Source organism: Netta rufina (assembly GCF_964035555.1).
Source record: "Netta rufina genome assembly, chromosome: 1".
NCBI lineage: Eukaryota > Metazoa > Chordata > Aves > Anseriformes > Anatidae > Netta > Netta rufina.
The window spans coordinates 199,640,113-199,655,740 of record NC_140123.1 but is presented as its reverse complement, the minus strand read 5'-3'; the positions used below and the strand labels follow the sequence as shown (position 1 = coordinate 199,655,740).

The following is a 15,628-nucleotide window of genomic DNA, read 5'->3' as shown; positions in this document are numbered from 1 at the left end:
TTCAGGCTCACTTTTCTACCAGGATTATTATACATTTGCCTGTTTGAGCATCTCTTTCTTCCAAGCTTAAAGCTATGCCCATAATGCAAGGAAAAGCAGAGAATCATAGACCCATTTAGGTTGGAAAAGGCCTTTAAGAGCGTTAACTTACCATTGCCAAGCCCACCACTAAACCACGTCCCTGAGCACCACATCTACACGTCTTTTGAACACCTCCAGGGATGGTGACTCAACCACTTCCCTGGGCAGCCTGTTCCAATGCCCCACAACCCTTTCAGTGAAGACTTTTTTTCCTAATATCCAAATTAAACCTCCTCTGGTGCATCTTGAGGCCATTTTCTCTTGTTCTATCGCTTGTTGCTTGGGAGAAGAGATTGCCGCTTTGCTGCAACCTCACCTGAGGTCTCCATTCACAGATCACATGGCAATAATTAGCCACTCTGGGGGTGAGAAGGGTTTAGCTCACGGACAACTTTTGCAAGCAGTGAAATAAGCAGTCGGAGCCCCTATTTCTTACCCAGACCCCTTTTATCCTTAGCACACCCGAGGGACCTGCTGAGCTTGTCCCCACACCACCTCCCTGCTTTGGCCCCGGCTCCTTGGCTGGGTTTGTGGAGGCAGCCAAGTCCAAGCAGCTCGGTGGCAGCCCGCCGGTGATGACAGCTAATTAAGAAATGTCATGTCAGAGGCTTCCCTTTTATCTCATCTCGTAGAGGCCAGCAAAGCTCTCCGACACCCTTTATTAATGGAGGAAAGGAAGTGTCAGTGCAGCAACAGCTGCCTTCCTGATAGCGGGCTGACAGCGCGGCGAGTACACCATGTCCTGGAAGGAAGCAGCAGCTCATGCCATCAGGATGCAAATCCAAGGGGAAACGTTAAACGTATCTGCTGCCAAAGCTTGCCATCCTTACTCTGAAACTCTGATGAATTCACTCCAGGTGAGTTCTTGCAGGAGCACTTAGCTAAAAACCTTGTGCAGAGTAAAACTGGCCAAACCCTGTAGCATTTCTTCAGTCTGTGTTCTTGCTGAAGCCAAATTACATCAAGGTGGGTTAGTCTGAGCTGAGCTAGGGCTCGGCTTCTTTAGAAACCATTGGTTGCTTCTCTTTTGTTGTCTGCTGTAGCCTTTCTTTCTACACTGTGATAAAATGGGCTTGGTACAAGCTGTTAAAGCAGGCTTTGTCAATGGTCACTGGCCCTGTGGTGCAATGATCATTAAAACTAATTTTCTTCAAAGGATAAAAAAAAAAAGGAAGACAAGACAAGGCTTCACAGACCACAGTTTCCCAGTTCAATAAGTAATTGCTTGGTTCAGAGCAATGGAGGGCACCAGAGAATTGGAAGAGGAACATTACGGTGATAGATCGCTCCACTCTGTCAGCAATTAAGCTCACATGGACAAAGATGCACGGTGTGGAGCAGCCTTTGAGATTATGCCCAGGAGGCTCCTGTCACCTGGCAGTCCACCTGCCTTCAGCTGGTCTGGCCCCATGCTCCTAACCCAGGTATTAGCCTTGCTGGTGGTAGCAAGGTGCTTGGTAATGGATCAGTGACCTCTGATGAACTGGGTGACTGGAATGATCTGCCACAGCCACAGCTTTACGTTTTGCTCTTCTTTCATACTGAATTTCATATTTTCTGTTCTCTACCCAGTTGTAGATACTGCTTTTAGCATCACTCAGTGGACAGGGGGTTTAAGATCAGACAGCCACAAGGCAAAGCAATGCATGAGTAAAGCCTGAAAGTCGTGCCTGATCGTGCCAGGCAGAATGAATCTCCATTTGCAATATTTGGTCTCATTTATCCAAAATTCTTCCTGCTTTAGCTCCTGAGTAATTTTTAGAAGAACCCAGGCAGTGGAAAACATGATTGCTCCTCAGGGAAAACTTATTTTCTTGATTTGCCTACAGGCTAGATTAGATTCACAGCCCTGATACCCAAAGCAAGCCATGAAGTCTGGATGTGCTACCACTGCTAAGTCGTAAAGCCTCAGCCTCTGTAGGGGGACAAGTGGGGTGAAGAAGCACAGAGCTGACACTACTGCACTGTGTCCCTGCACAATGCTGCTCTGACACACACCCCAGCTTTTCCAGAGCCAGCTGGGGGCTCCGACGCGGCGCAGCATGGCACCGCACGACACATGGCACAATGTCCCTTCGTCACTGTCTCAGCTGTGACAGCAGTGTCCCAGCTGGGGACGTGTCTTTGGGTTTCTGGAATCACATATTTAAATATTGCATATTTAGTTCAAAACACAACCTGAGAAGAGATCCATTGGTTTCATGGACTGAAGCCACCTGGAGAATTTAGCCCATACTTTACTTTGGTCTTCTGTATCCTCATTACAGAAAAACAAGCAAGCAAAGAAAAAGAGTAAAAAAAAAAATAAAAAAAAATGAGGAAGACATTTGGGTGGAAATAAGATGTGGACATAAGAATGGCCAAAACCTAGACCCAGCTTCGAAACTCTGTGGATGATGGGACATGAAGGAAAAACTCCCTATGACCTCTCCTATAGGGTTGGGTGGCTCCCAGCAGAGCAGGAGGCTTTTCTTGCCCTTCAAACACAACCACACACATGGAGCATTGCAGCTTTGGCTCTCACTGGCCTCAATCAATTCAGTCATCCTCAGGTTCCCAGATCTTGGCAGTCTCTCAGATCCTACCCGGCAATAAAATGCCTTTAAGCACCCACTGTTCAATGGCACCTGCCCCATAGAGGACAGGGCTCTCACTCTTCCAAGTTTCAAGCACTCAGCTTGACGAAGTGATGCCAAGCAACAAATAGAACAAGAGGCATCGTGGTGCCAAGCTCATTCTACAGCAACTGCAATAGTCCAAAGCAAGCATCATCCCCTCTCCACACAGAGAATCTTTCACAGTGTGCTGCTGTCACGAGATGTGAACATTAAATCTTTGCCTGCCACAGGGATTTACACTCTTAGGAATTTTCTCTAGCATGCATGGCACCCTTTGCTGGGGAAAATGGTAAAAAGGCTTTAAATTGATTCATATCTCATAGCCCAAGGAATATTTTAGTGTTTCGTACCCTACAGAGAAGCTTAGACAGGGCAGCCCCAGGTGTTTTCCTCTGCCCCCATCTCAGCAACCTGTGGGACAGGGCACTCCCAAAGGACTATGGGGAGATGTCAGCACAGAGGGGCTTGAATCTCTTTCTCTCCCAGCACAGATGGGCACTTTAGTAGCTGGACCACAGGCTGTAAAGCTGGCAGGCTCTCCTGTTTTTTGCTTTTGTGGTTGATGCCTAAGATTCCTTATCAGTAGACCCTGAAATCTGAGGCATTTCATTTAAAAGATGCCAAAATGAACTCTTTTGAAAATTCAGAATGCCATTGCCTTCTTTTTTTTTTTTAATAACTTGAATTTACAAAGTGTCCAGATTACCTTGGCATCACTTTTTTGAAGGAGATAAAGGACCTGACAACCCCTCATCATTGTTTCCCCCCCACAAACCCTCCAAAAACTTCGAAAACTTAGCTGACTCTGGCTATGGTAAAAACCACCAAGCTGTGTTTGAAAAATCGGGAATCTCTTTTGAAATGTTTCTGTACTTTTAAGAAGCTTTAAAAAAGAGATTATAGAGACAGATTCTTATCTCAGATGTGCAGAAGAAAGTCATACATCGCTTCACTGAGCTTTAATGATTTCTAGGAAGCAATTCCAGATTAACAGCAGTTTAAAGTGTGTGGCATACCCAGGAGGAATAAACTTGATTTTAATGAAAAGACTTATGCTTGTTCCTTCATCTCTTTCAAAACTAACCCAAAACTATAACTAGTAAAAGAATTTAATAACTATTAAAAAACTAAAGCCAAAGATACTTGATGCCAAGCTGTCCATAGCTTAAAGTTCTGTCAGTGCACTTCTTTTACAGAGACCTTCCTTAAACTGTTCTGACCAGATCTCTCCTCCTTTTTATGTGCTTCATCAATGTTGTCAATGATGCACAAAACCAATGTAAAATGCATCCTGCCCTGGAGTCACACTGCTCCAGTTTTACATATTACCCCTTGTGGTAGACCCTTTAGCTGTACCACAGCACACTGCTGGTGTGGGATGCATGGTTTATCAGGAAACGTGAAGGAACGAAGCCAATGCAACACTTGGACACACCATTAAATTTGTATGCTGCCTTCTGGATTGCTAGCATCCCGCTTTAAATAGGAAATTGTAGCTTACTTACGAACACATCCATTAGTAGGTGCTCCAGCGTCACTTCAATATCCTCTAATTTAGCTGCTAAAGTCATTGTGAAGTCAAATGTTTGCTCTGGCCAGAGAAGAGCCCTCAGGAGTTCCAATCCAAGCTGCCCGTGGCCAAAGTTAACTCTCAAGCTGCAGCAAATGAGTTTTCTCACAGATAAAGAAAATCCGAGAAATCAAAACACAGCATCTGAGTGCAGCTGATGGCTGGACTCCGTGCCGGCTGCCAGTCCTGCTCGCGGGACCGAGGCTTATTCCATGTGTGCGAAATGGGAGCAGAAGCTGCAGCGTGCGTGCTGCTTCCCCTTCAGAGCTTCACAGTCAGAAACATGGAGTTATATCTGGGAAACCACAACAGAGGGAGGGAGAGACGCACACAGAGGGAGAGCGAGGGGAGGAATGGAATAAACCGCCTTTGACTATGACTGATATTTATAGGACTACTTGTTTTTGACTCCAGTCCATTTCTCTGTTCATTTCTGACCTTTCACAAATGGCTCAACACACTGGAGCGTATTGTAGGACGGGGGCAGCAGGTCCCACAGAAGTTGGCTGTGATCAGCGCTGGGCCAATTCACACAAGCTCCGCATCAATAGCTCTTTGTCAGCGCCTATCAGGCTCTGCGCTGTAGCTAGTGACAGAGGGGAGCACAGACGTGTAAAAAACAAGGAAACAAAAGTTGTTTGGATGCTAATTTTTTCCTAAGAGTATTAATAGATTCCCTTACCAGCTCCCCAAGGCATCAGACTACGGTAAGCGCTGTGGTGACGGCTGGGGTTACGTGAAAAGGGGAATAACCTCACATAATCCTGCAGGGTCGGGCTCTGCAAACTCCCTGGCACCCCCTTTGAAATGTCCTCCAAACCTCACCGCATCCCCGTGCAGGATGCAGAGCACTTCTCGGGGTCAGAGCGTTCCTCTTACTGTATTTGTGGGAAGTTTAAGGCGTGATCCTAAGTTCTTGGTCCTCCTCCACACATCTGCTCCTGCTTAAGTCAATGGAGAAGAGGTGACACTGCTGCTTACTTAGCACTTCTCATCTCTACCTCTCACAGCACCTCATAGAGCAGAAAGGTGCTGGTGGACCTGGTCCAACCAAAGCTAAACCCAACGGGAACCCTTCAAGGATTTTGGTTAATGCTAGCTGGGAACCGAATAGAAAGGAAACTGAGGCACAAAAAGGATAAATACTGAAAGTCTTGGTATGGCAAGGAGTGGGGCTGAAATCTCCTGGGTCCCAGGCAGGGCCAAATGCACTAAACTGCTCTCCATGGTGTCCACATTCCTCTGTAAAAGTCTTTTATATTTGCTTAGTAAGTACACACAGAGTCTGAAATCTCAGAGTGAGATCTTGCACGTGATGTATCCCAGACACCAGGAAAAAAAAAAAAAAAAAAAGGAAAAAAAAACAAAAACCACAGAAGGCTGCCCTACAGGTTTCAGAAATTGAAGATCAGTATTATTTATAAAGGTGTGAGATGGATAGAGTTGATGGAGCTTACAGGGACCTCAAGTCATAAATTTCAAGTAAACGTTCTCAGAGTTATAGCTGAAATCACGTTTTCAGACATCCAGCATCAGCATCCAAACAGGAGCTGCCTTTGATGGCTGAGTTTTACTAGACAATGACATGATAGACCATTTGGGACGCAATATGATGGATAGTTTCAATAGCAAAGAAGGGCAGGTAATTCATTTTCCGGGTGGACCAGCTCTCATCCACACAAGGCCCTGCATCAGATAATAGGTTAGCTGCTCCAGAAATAAACCAAGCACGGGACGCTTGTCTGCTGCAGGGAGAGCCTGTTCATCACGCACGTGACGCCCTTCCGTTAAAGCTTTCACAAAGTGCCTGTCTTCGCCAGTCTGAGCAAAGGGGTGTTTTAATGAGTAAGACACAAAGAAATGGGCTGGGAGGGTGTTACGGTGGAGGTGGTTGAAATTCAGGGGACCACAATGCAGGATGCTGGTGAGGGAGCTGGCATGCAAGAGGCTGTGTAGGTTTCCCTGCAAACAGGATTTCATGTGCTCTGCTCTCTGGAAAGTATTTCCAGAAGAAGACCAGGCTGATGGCAAGCTTTTGTCTCACCTGACATCCATGGAAATTCAGAGATCCCAGGAAGCTTCCAGAGTTTCTACACGAGCCAGCTGGGAAAGCAGGCTGGGTGCAAGGGCTCCTGGCTTCCTTCTGCATGTCCCCATTTCTGCTCCCCAACAAGCAGTGCTCAGGCTGGGTCAATACAAGTTAACAGAGGTCCACCAGGACTGAATCATGCATTTGTCTGCCCCTAACTGGTACTACTGTCCGACCAGTCTAGCCACAACAAGAACCGTACTGGGACCAAGCATGTGATCACTTCTTCCCTCCCCACACCCTTCACTTATTGCACAAAGGCTGTGTGTTAAATACTGAAATATGAGGTTAAAGATCTTTCTCTGTAGTATCTCGCTGTGCAATAGCACAGGGCAACCATGTCACTCGTTCCCCTTGGCTGTCCCTCTGTCTGTGTTGTGTTGGCCACAGAGACAAACAGCAGGGGACATCTTCCAGGGCCAGAACGCAGGGTCCATGTGACAGATCCTTTGACGCAAACACAGGCCCATTTTTCTCTTCACAAAGATGAATTTCAAGATTATTTCATAACCAATGGAGAACGCAGTGTCAGGCAAAGGAAAGTGGCTTTAGGGCTCACATAATGCCTCCCCTGATTCCCACTCCAGAAACACCTGGCACTAAAAGCACCACATGGGCTGCTGTTGATGGCAAGGAGGATGAAGGGGTTCACGCTGAGCTCTACATGACCTGGCCTTCCCATTATCACACCAGTAAATAACAGAGAGATGATTCCCTCTGAGATCATAGAATCATAGAATCATAGAATATCCTGAGTTGGAAGGGACCCTTAAGGATCATCAAGTCCAACTCTTGACACCGCACAGGTCTACCCAAAAGTTCAGACCATGTGACTAAGTGCACAGTCCAATCTCTTCTTAAATTCAGCCAGGCTCGGTGCAGTGACCACTTCCCTGGGGAGCCTGTTCCAGTGTGCAACCACCCTCTCTGTGAAGAACCCCCTCCTGACGTCCAGCCTAAATTTCCCCTGCCTCAGCTTAACCCCGTTCCCGCGGGTCCTGTCACTAGTGTTAATGGAGAAAAGGTCTCCTGCCTCTCGACACCCCCTTACGAGGAAGTTGTAGACTGTGATGAGGTCTCCCCTCAGTCTCCTCTTCTCCAGGCTGAACAGGCCCAGTGACCTCAGCCGTTCCTCGTACGTCTTCCCCTCCAGGCCTTTCACCATCTTCGTAGCCCTCCTCTGGACACTTTCCAACAGTTTCATGTCCTTTTTATACTGTGGTGCCCAGAACTGCACACAGTACTCGAGGTGAGGCCGCACCAGCGCAGAGTAGAGCGGGACAATCACCTCCCTTGACCTACTAGCGATGCCGTGCTTGATGCACCCCAGGACACGGTTGGCCCTCCTGGCTGCCAGGGCACACTGCTGGCTCATATTCAACTTGCTGTCTACCACGACCCCCAGATCCCTCTCTTCTAGGCTGCTCTCCAGCGTCTCATCGCCCAGTCTGTACATGCAGCCAGGGTTTCCCCGTCCCAGGTGCAGGACCCGGCACTTGCTCTTATTGAACTTCATGCGGTTGGTGATCGCCCAGCTCTCCAACCTGTCCAGATCCCTCTGTAAGGCCTTTACGCCCTCATTTGAGTCCACAACTCCTCCAAGTTTGGTGTCATCAGCAAACTTGCTCAAAATACCCTCTATTCCTACATCCAGATCGTTTATAAAAATATTGAAAAGTACCGGCCCTAAAATGGAGCCTTGAGGGACCCCACTGGTGACCGCCCGCCAGCCTGACGCAGCCCCATTTACCATAACCCTTTGGGCCCTGCCCGTTAGCCAATTGCTCACCCATCGTATGATGTTTTTATACCATCATGAGATATACCAGCTCTTGGACTCTTGCAGTTGCAATATTCAGCATAGCAGTTCTCCTGCTGGTCCATATTAACTGTCTTCAGCAATGGTCAGAAATTTGTAGAAAAGGGTGTCGGTGGAAAAAGTTGCTTTGTTGAAGTAAGTTCTGTGGAATTTTCCTAAATCCTATACAGCAGGGTATGTTGTACCCAAGGGCATATCACTTTCTGTTTTTTCTTCAAATTCCAATACAAGTTTCAGGTTAATAGCAAAGCACAATGGGGGAATGGACTAAATTCAAGAAAATGTGCAGAAGATGAGAAGAATTTGCCTCCTTGTTGTAGTAACAGCTGAAAGAGTGCTTTGGTAAAAAAAAAAAAAAAAAAAAAAAAGGGCAAAAAAAAAATCAACAACCTTGTAGACAGCAGAAATAAGAATCACAAAAATGGATCAAATGGATCTAAACAGAACTTTTTCACACATATCAGTTCTCAGGGACCTCTGAATCTGTCCTGTCGGCTGCCTACAAACTCTCATTTTAACTTATTTTACCCCAAATGACCTCTATTATGGAAACAGCCACTTAAATACAATAAAAACAAACGGAATTTAACTGAGTTCCCTGGGGATTATTCCTAAACCTACTGTGCATGTGTGCATTGCATTATAGGTGGACATAAATGAGATTGTGTGTGATAGTGAGAAGCTCTAACTTGGGTGATTCTTTAATGCAGTAAATCTGAACAGTTTCTTTAAAAAAATCACTATTTCCATCTTTGCTAATTCCTGAGAATTTATTATTTTGGCCTTTGCGAGCATGAGACCTCTTCTATTTAAAGCAGAGTATCCATCTGACAACACACCAGGGTATTTGTGCAGAACAGGATGTTCTTCTACACCCACATTTTCCTTTCACTTCCTTCCTAGTTTTCTTCTACCATTTGGGAATAAGATACCAGAAGAGAGCTAAAAAGTGGTGACTACTGGAACATTATTGCCAAAATGAGAATTCACCAAAATATGCTATTTTTTCAAAGCTGAAATGTTATGTGGGGACACGGTGGGTCCCAGAATTGTTTTCTTAGGGCAGTTTTAGGAGTGGAGGTGATTGGTGATGGTAGGAAAAAGTCACTCTGCATCTGATTGCTCAAGGGTTGGCTTGCAAAGACAGTGGTGCTAACATCAGAGCACAAAGTTTAGCGAGTAAAGCCACAAGCTGCTAAGAAAGGGTTAAAGAGCAGATCTGAGCCTAATTAGTCCCAGGATACCATGTTTGGGCTGGTCCAGCTTTCCAAGATGGAGCTGAGGAGTTTGGGGAGGAGAACAGGCAAATTGTCCTTGTATGAGGCTCATTGGTCATGGAGACCTCTAGAGAAAGGACCCTGGATCACCTCCACTGATTTATTAAAAGGTTCAAATCCTCAGTAAATGTGGATTGTGAACATGCACGACACCTCTCCCCATATTTGCTGTTCATCATGACACCATATGGTATGGAATATCCCTTTGGCCAGCTGAGGTCACCAGTCCTGGCTGTGTCATAACACTATACATAGCACTATACCAGCCACTATAAAGAAAATGGGACACTTTTCCAGCCCGTGGGAGTGGGACAGTATAGCAGGTCAGCTGTAGCATGACAGGCCATGGCTCTACCTGAGTAGCAGAGAACATTTCTGAACTTCCCTACTTTAAATAATCGAGGTGGGGTTTTGAAGATGTCTGTTTGGTCACCTACACAGGATTTTCTATGCTCTGTCCTGTTCAGAGTAAATAGGTCTGTTGCAACAAAACATGAAGCTGTTCCATTTGGGGAAGGTGAAGACAGAGGTCTCATCCTCTTAATCAGCTTGGATGACTGGAAAACACCAAGCTTCCCAAACCCTCCTTCCAGATCCTGCTTTCCTCCCACACAAGACCTTGGCTTTAGGAACCCATCAACCTGATGCCTCCAGGTGGATTGCAGTCATTCTCTGAATCTGGAACTAATGGTGACTTGTAGTGGGCTCCAGCTGGCCAAGGATACAGCCATCTGCCTTCATCATGGCTCAGGGAGCTGGAAGTCAACCTCATCCTGCAGTAGTTTTCAATGTCAGCTGAAAGCCTTGGTTTTCCAATGAATATATTAACTCAACGCTTCATCAAAGGCTTGTCTGGAGGCATCAGATATTAGCTGGGCTCCAAGATGAGGTGCAACAAATTGATCTGAAGAGCGGGTCTAGCTATGACAATATCTCCAGAAGAAGATTCCTGTGAACCTTGAGTTTGTGCAATTAAGGCAACAAGGAGATGTCCTTTCAGTTTCTTCAGGAATCTGGGCTGGAACGTGTGCTGCGCTATCTCAGAAAGGGTACAAGCAATGAGGGAGCAGAGTTTTAAGATGACACCATGATATTCAAGGTAGCAAGGACAAAGGCCTGCAGCAAGATCTGATGAGTCTAAGTGAATGAGCAATAAAACAGCAAATTAAATTTAATGTAGCCAAACTTGAAGTAATGTTCATGGAAGGAAAAATGCTCTGAACTTCACATATAAAATTATGGGCTCTGGGCTCACTTAGGAATAAGATATTGAGATATAATAGTTCTATGAAATGTCAGTTCATTGCTCAGTAGTGGTGGAATCAGCAAATTAAATATTAACAATTACCAAGGGGCAAGCAAAAGAGAGAACATTATCGTGCCACTGAATACACTGAATAAAACCAGGGTTCACTCACATCTTAAATTGTGTCCCCTGACCCCTTTATCTCCAGAAATGATATAGTGGTGATAGAGATGATTCAAGGAAGGCCAGTAAAGATGATTCAAAGTTAAAAAATTGTCCCTATAAAGAAATGACTAAGTAAGCAATCAATGTGGGCTTTCATCTGGGAAAAAAATGCCTGAAAAAGAAATGAAGGAGAACAACTGAATGATGGTGAGCAGCATGGAGAAGATGAACAGGGATTGACTGTTCACTATTTCTTCCAATACAAGAATAAGGGTGCATCAAATGAAGCTGGCAGGAGCCATGCTTAGAACAAATTAAAGGAAGTGAATCAAAGACAGCTAATAGCTGATCTGTGGTATTCCTTGCCAAAGAACAGCAAGGATGCAATATTTTATCTGGGTTCAGAAAAAGGCTGGAGAAATTAAAGGATGATAAATCCATGGAGGGATGTTGGATATCTAGAGGCTACATCCAACATAGGAGGTCCCTGAGTGAAAACATTTGGAAGGTGGGAGAATATTCAGGGAAAATATCTCATGGTTTTTCCACTCTTCTCTCTGCATCACACACGGACACTGCTGGAGACAAAACACTGCATCTTTGCTCTGAACCAGTACAACTGCTCTTGAGTTTCAGCTCCATATGAGATGCTGCCCCAAATTTATTATGAATTTTCCTAAATGCCTAAGCCAATTCTCCAAAGTTCTCAATGAAGAACTTTGGCCCCCAAAAGACAGAAATGTCAGAAACTCCATGAAAATGCCAGGCACTTAGATATTACTGCTGAGCTTACATGGAAGGTAAGCTCAAGTCTTGACTTGAGCACGGAAGCCTGCTCAAGTCATGGAAGTGGTGGTCAATAGCCCAAGCAACCCACAATTGCAATCTACTGAACAAGAGCTACCTGTCTGTCCAACATGCTTTTAAAAAATAATGTTTTTTTGTTTTATTTTATTTTATTTTATTTTATTTTATTTTATTTTATTTTATTTTATTTATTTTATTTCATTTCATTTCATTTCATTTCATTTCATTTCATTTTATTTTATTTTATTTTATTTTATTTTATTTTATTTTATTTTATTTTATTTTATTTTATTTTATTATTTTATTTTAAATTTTATTTTATTTTATATTTTATTTTGTTTTTTATCTTATTTTAAAGAGGTGTTTATGTATGTTTATTTCTCTTTATTTATAAGCCTTCCCGTTCTCCCAAAGTGATGGCAGTCCATGGAGGGGAAGCTACCTTGGCTCGTGGCCGTATTGGGAGCTGGCAAAGTTACCACGTGAACCTGTGGATAAAGGGGCTGAGCACAGGTGATGGCAACCTGTGACAAAGATGCCTTTCCTCAGCTGCACGGACCAAGACTGCAGGTACACAGGGCAGCGCTGGGTGGTTTGGGGACCGCTCAGAGGGCCATCTGGGACCCCACGTGGCTGTCCGTCCCCTCATTTTTTGCAGCAGAAGGCTTTGCCAGGCCGGGGCAGGCCAGCGCTGCCAGATGAAGAATGAGCGTGGGAGTCCCATTCCTGACCTCTCGCCTGCAGTGGGATTGACATAACTCCATAACGGAGGAAAAATGCAGCTTCCACACGACAACAAGATAAACGTTTTTATAAGAAAGTCCCCAGATGGGGAGCGCCAGCAGCCCTGAGGTATTAGAAAGAAAGGAAAAGATGAGTGGAATCAAGCTAACTCCTGCAGGTTTAGCATCAAGGCTCACCCCAGCCTTTTTACAGCCTTGAGCATGGACATTTCTGTCTGTTTTATGAAGCCAGCTTCAGTGAAATGGAGTCCTGGATCACCCTGCCCCTGAAGAATCCCAGGTGCAGCATGGTGCCCGGCTTTCTAGCTTCAAAATCTGAGCTATAATTTCTGTTTTATTGTTGCTGCATGCAGCCAGCATCTCATCTCCTCCCTGGGCATGGCTGCTGCTCTCTGTCTTTTTTCACCACCCCCCTTGCATTTCTCTCTCCTCACTGGGTGGTCCCTCCTTCCCCCGTTGGCCCCACACCGCTGTCTGGAGCTAAGACATTGTTTTATTTTCGTGTTTTAACTGAGTGCCCCGAAAGCCATCCTTTTGGCTAGTAGGCGTCTGTCTCTTGTCCTTCTCACATCCACTCTCCTTTAAAGGCCACTCTGGGGAAGGGAGGGAAAAACCTCAACTTTTCTCTCTTCCAGATTTCCCCCTGGGCCACGCGGATGGAGGGCAGTGTGGTCCTTTCATCTGCTGCACGGGTGAGCTGAGCGGGTGATGCTCAGATGGGTCTTGGCTGTTTTAGCAAGATGAAGAGGACTGTGCTCATGGAGAACATGGAGAACACAGAGAAATCAAGACCTCTACCTTGGTTAGTCTAAAGTATACCCAAATCTCAGCAAGTTCTGCAACGCAATTAATGTAGGAACACCATACAACGTCCCTTTTTCTAATCCTATTTACCTCAGCCTCACCATTCCATGTCCCACTGGATTATTTATCCCGCTGGGGTCCCTCTTCAGCTCCCCTCCTTGATGCAGCAAATCAGCTGCATTATTAAAATGATTAAAAATAGACTGAGCTTGCCCGAGACTGCATCTATAATGGATCAATTGCTTTTTATATATTTTTTGGCTCCCTACAGTGCTGCTTTGTCATGTCGCTTGCACTCATTTGGGTGAGATCTTGAAATAATAGGCACATTCAGGAGATATAAATATAGCTGTTTGTTGCCTTAAAATGGGTCTGCAGACAAATCGCAGTCTCAGCTTCAGGTATTTGGAGGTTAAATCTTCTTCCTCTGTCCTTTTTCTCTTGCACCTGAAGCAAACACTGGGCTTTGCTGCTTGCAAGCTGCTTTATCTTAAGCTATAGGTACTATTTCTGCTGCATGCAATTCATTGCCTCCTAGGCCACTAATTTAAGCAACTCTTGGTGCTAGATTGGATTTGCTTCCAGTAAGAAATAGTACAGAGTTAACATTGAAAAGCTGCAGTACAGTGAAATAAAAATAAATGTGCTGCATTGTGTAGCTTAACAGGGTGTTAATTTCTTGGGAGTGCATAAATAGGAGGCACAGAGCACATCTGTTTGCTGGTGTTGGGCTGGGGAAGGGGAAATTTGGAGTTCTGCAGCAGGGACAGGCTGAACTTTGTTCCCATGTCTCGCAGCACTGCACAAAGTCTCCTCTGTAGAATAGCCAGTTAATTAAAAATGATATTTACGATCCTCTTGTGATGCGTGCCCGTAATTCTGCTCTTAGGATTTCTACAAAATTTGGTACTGCGTGAGGGCTGGGGCCCCAGTGATCATGCAATCACGGGATCACAGGATGGTTTGGGTTGGAAGGGACCTCAAAGCTCCCCCAATGCCACCCCCTGCCATGGGCAGGGACACCTCCCAGCAGCCCAGGCTGCCCAAAGCCCCATCCAGCCTGGCCTTGGGCACTGCCAGGAATGGGGCAGCCACAGCTCCTCTGGGCAGCCTGGGACAGGGCCTCACCACCCTCAGAGTGAAGAATTTCTTCCTAATATCCAGTCTAAATCTCCCCTCTTTTAACATTGCTAACAGCCGTCCTCATCCACATGCCACTGGAGTCCACACATGACTTCCTCATGTCTACTGAGGGGTTTTATCACCCAGCTACCCTTCTGCGTTCCTGGGTTTCCCCCAGAGAGCACAGGACACCCCCTCCACCTTGTTCTGAATTTCCCAGGGATTCTATAAGCAGAAGTGAATGAATCCACCCAGCACAGAGGTTACAATGCTCTCAGCAGAGGAGGAGAGGAAATCAATGCACCTGAAAGTGCCCAAACGATGTCCTGGGCTTGTCCCCTTGCCTGCTTCCTCCTCCAGCTCACCTCACACACAGCTCACAGAAAACACCCTCAGGCACTGACAGGGTTTTTCCTGGGCACTGCTGGTAAGAGAGGGTCTTTAGCAGCATTTGCAATGTTTCTTGCTATGTGATTCAAGGGTTTTTAGGTTGCAAAGCTTGACAACCCCAGAAGAAGCAATGTCCTGAACTTTTAAACCATGCACACTACAAAATGTTGTAAAGGTGTCTGGGGATGGAGGAGAAGAGGGAGATTTTCAGTGATTTTAACCCCTTTTTTTACGTAGCTGCTCTGCAGCCAACGTGAGGAAGAGCTTTCCCAGAGGCAGACTGGAGCTGAGCCCTGCACCTCAGCTGGCCACAGATGGGGATGAGGGAGCATATTTTTCTGACCGTTCTCAGCAGTCCCTGTGGTCTCCCACTTGAATTTGAAATGACTTCATGTATAAAATCATAAAATCACAGAATCAGCTAGCTTGGAAAAGACCTTCAAGATCATTAAGTCCAACTATCAACTTGGCCTGCTGAGTGCCATCACTAAACCATGTCCCTCAGTGCCATGTCCACACCTCTCTTAAATACCTCCAGGGATGGGGACTCCACCACCTCCCTGTGTATCCCATTCCAATGTTTGAGCACCCCCTCCATAAAATCCAATGTAAAGTTCCCCTGGGACAACTTGAGACCATTTCCTTGTGTCCTATCATTTGTCACCTGAGAAAAGAGACCGACACCCTCATTACAACCTCCGTTCAGGCAGCTGTAGGGAGCGATGAGGTCCCCCCTCAGCCTCCTCTTCTCCAGACTAAGCAGCCCCAGTTCCCTCAGCTGCAAAGCAATCTCGAAGCATTGGCAGCAAAGCAATCTCCCATTTAACCCAGCTAGAGGATGCCCCAGAGGTCTCCACATCCCGAGGAAGAGGTGCCCACCTCCCCACCCCTTTCCAT

The 15,628-nt window shown here is 45.7% G+C and overlaps 1 protein-coding gene across 1 annotated transcript in view; it reads right to left on the bottom strand.

The window, feature by feature from the left end:
* FRMD4A (FERM domain containing 4A) overlaps window positions 1–15,628 on the bottom strand; it is a gene marked incomplete at both ends in the record, with an annotated part of 344,634 nt that overhangs the window by 187,544 nt on the left and 141,462 nt on the right. The window lies entirely within an intron of this gene.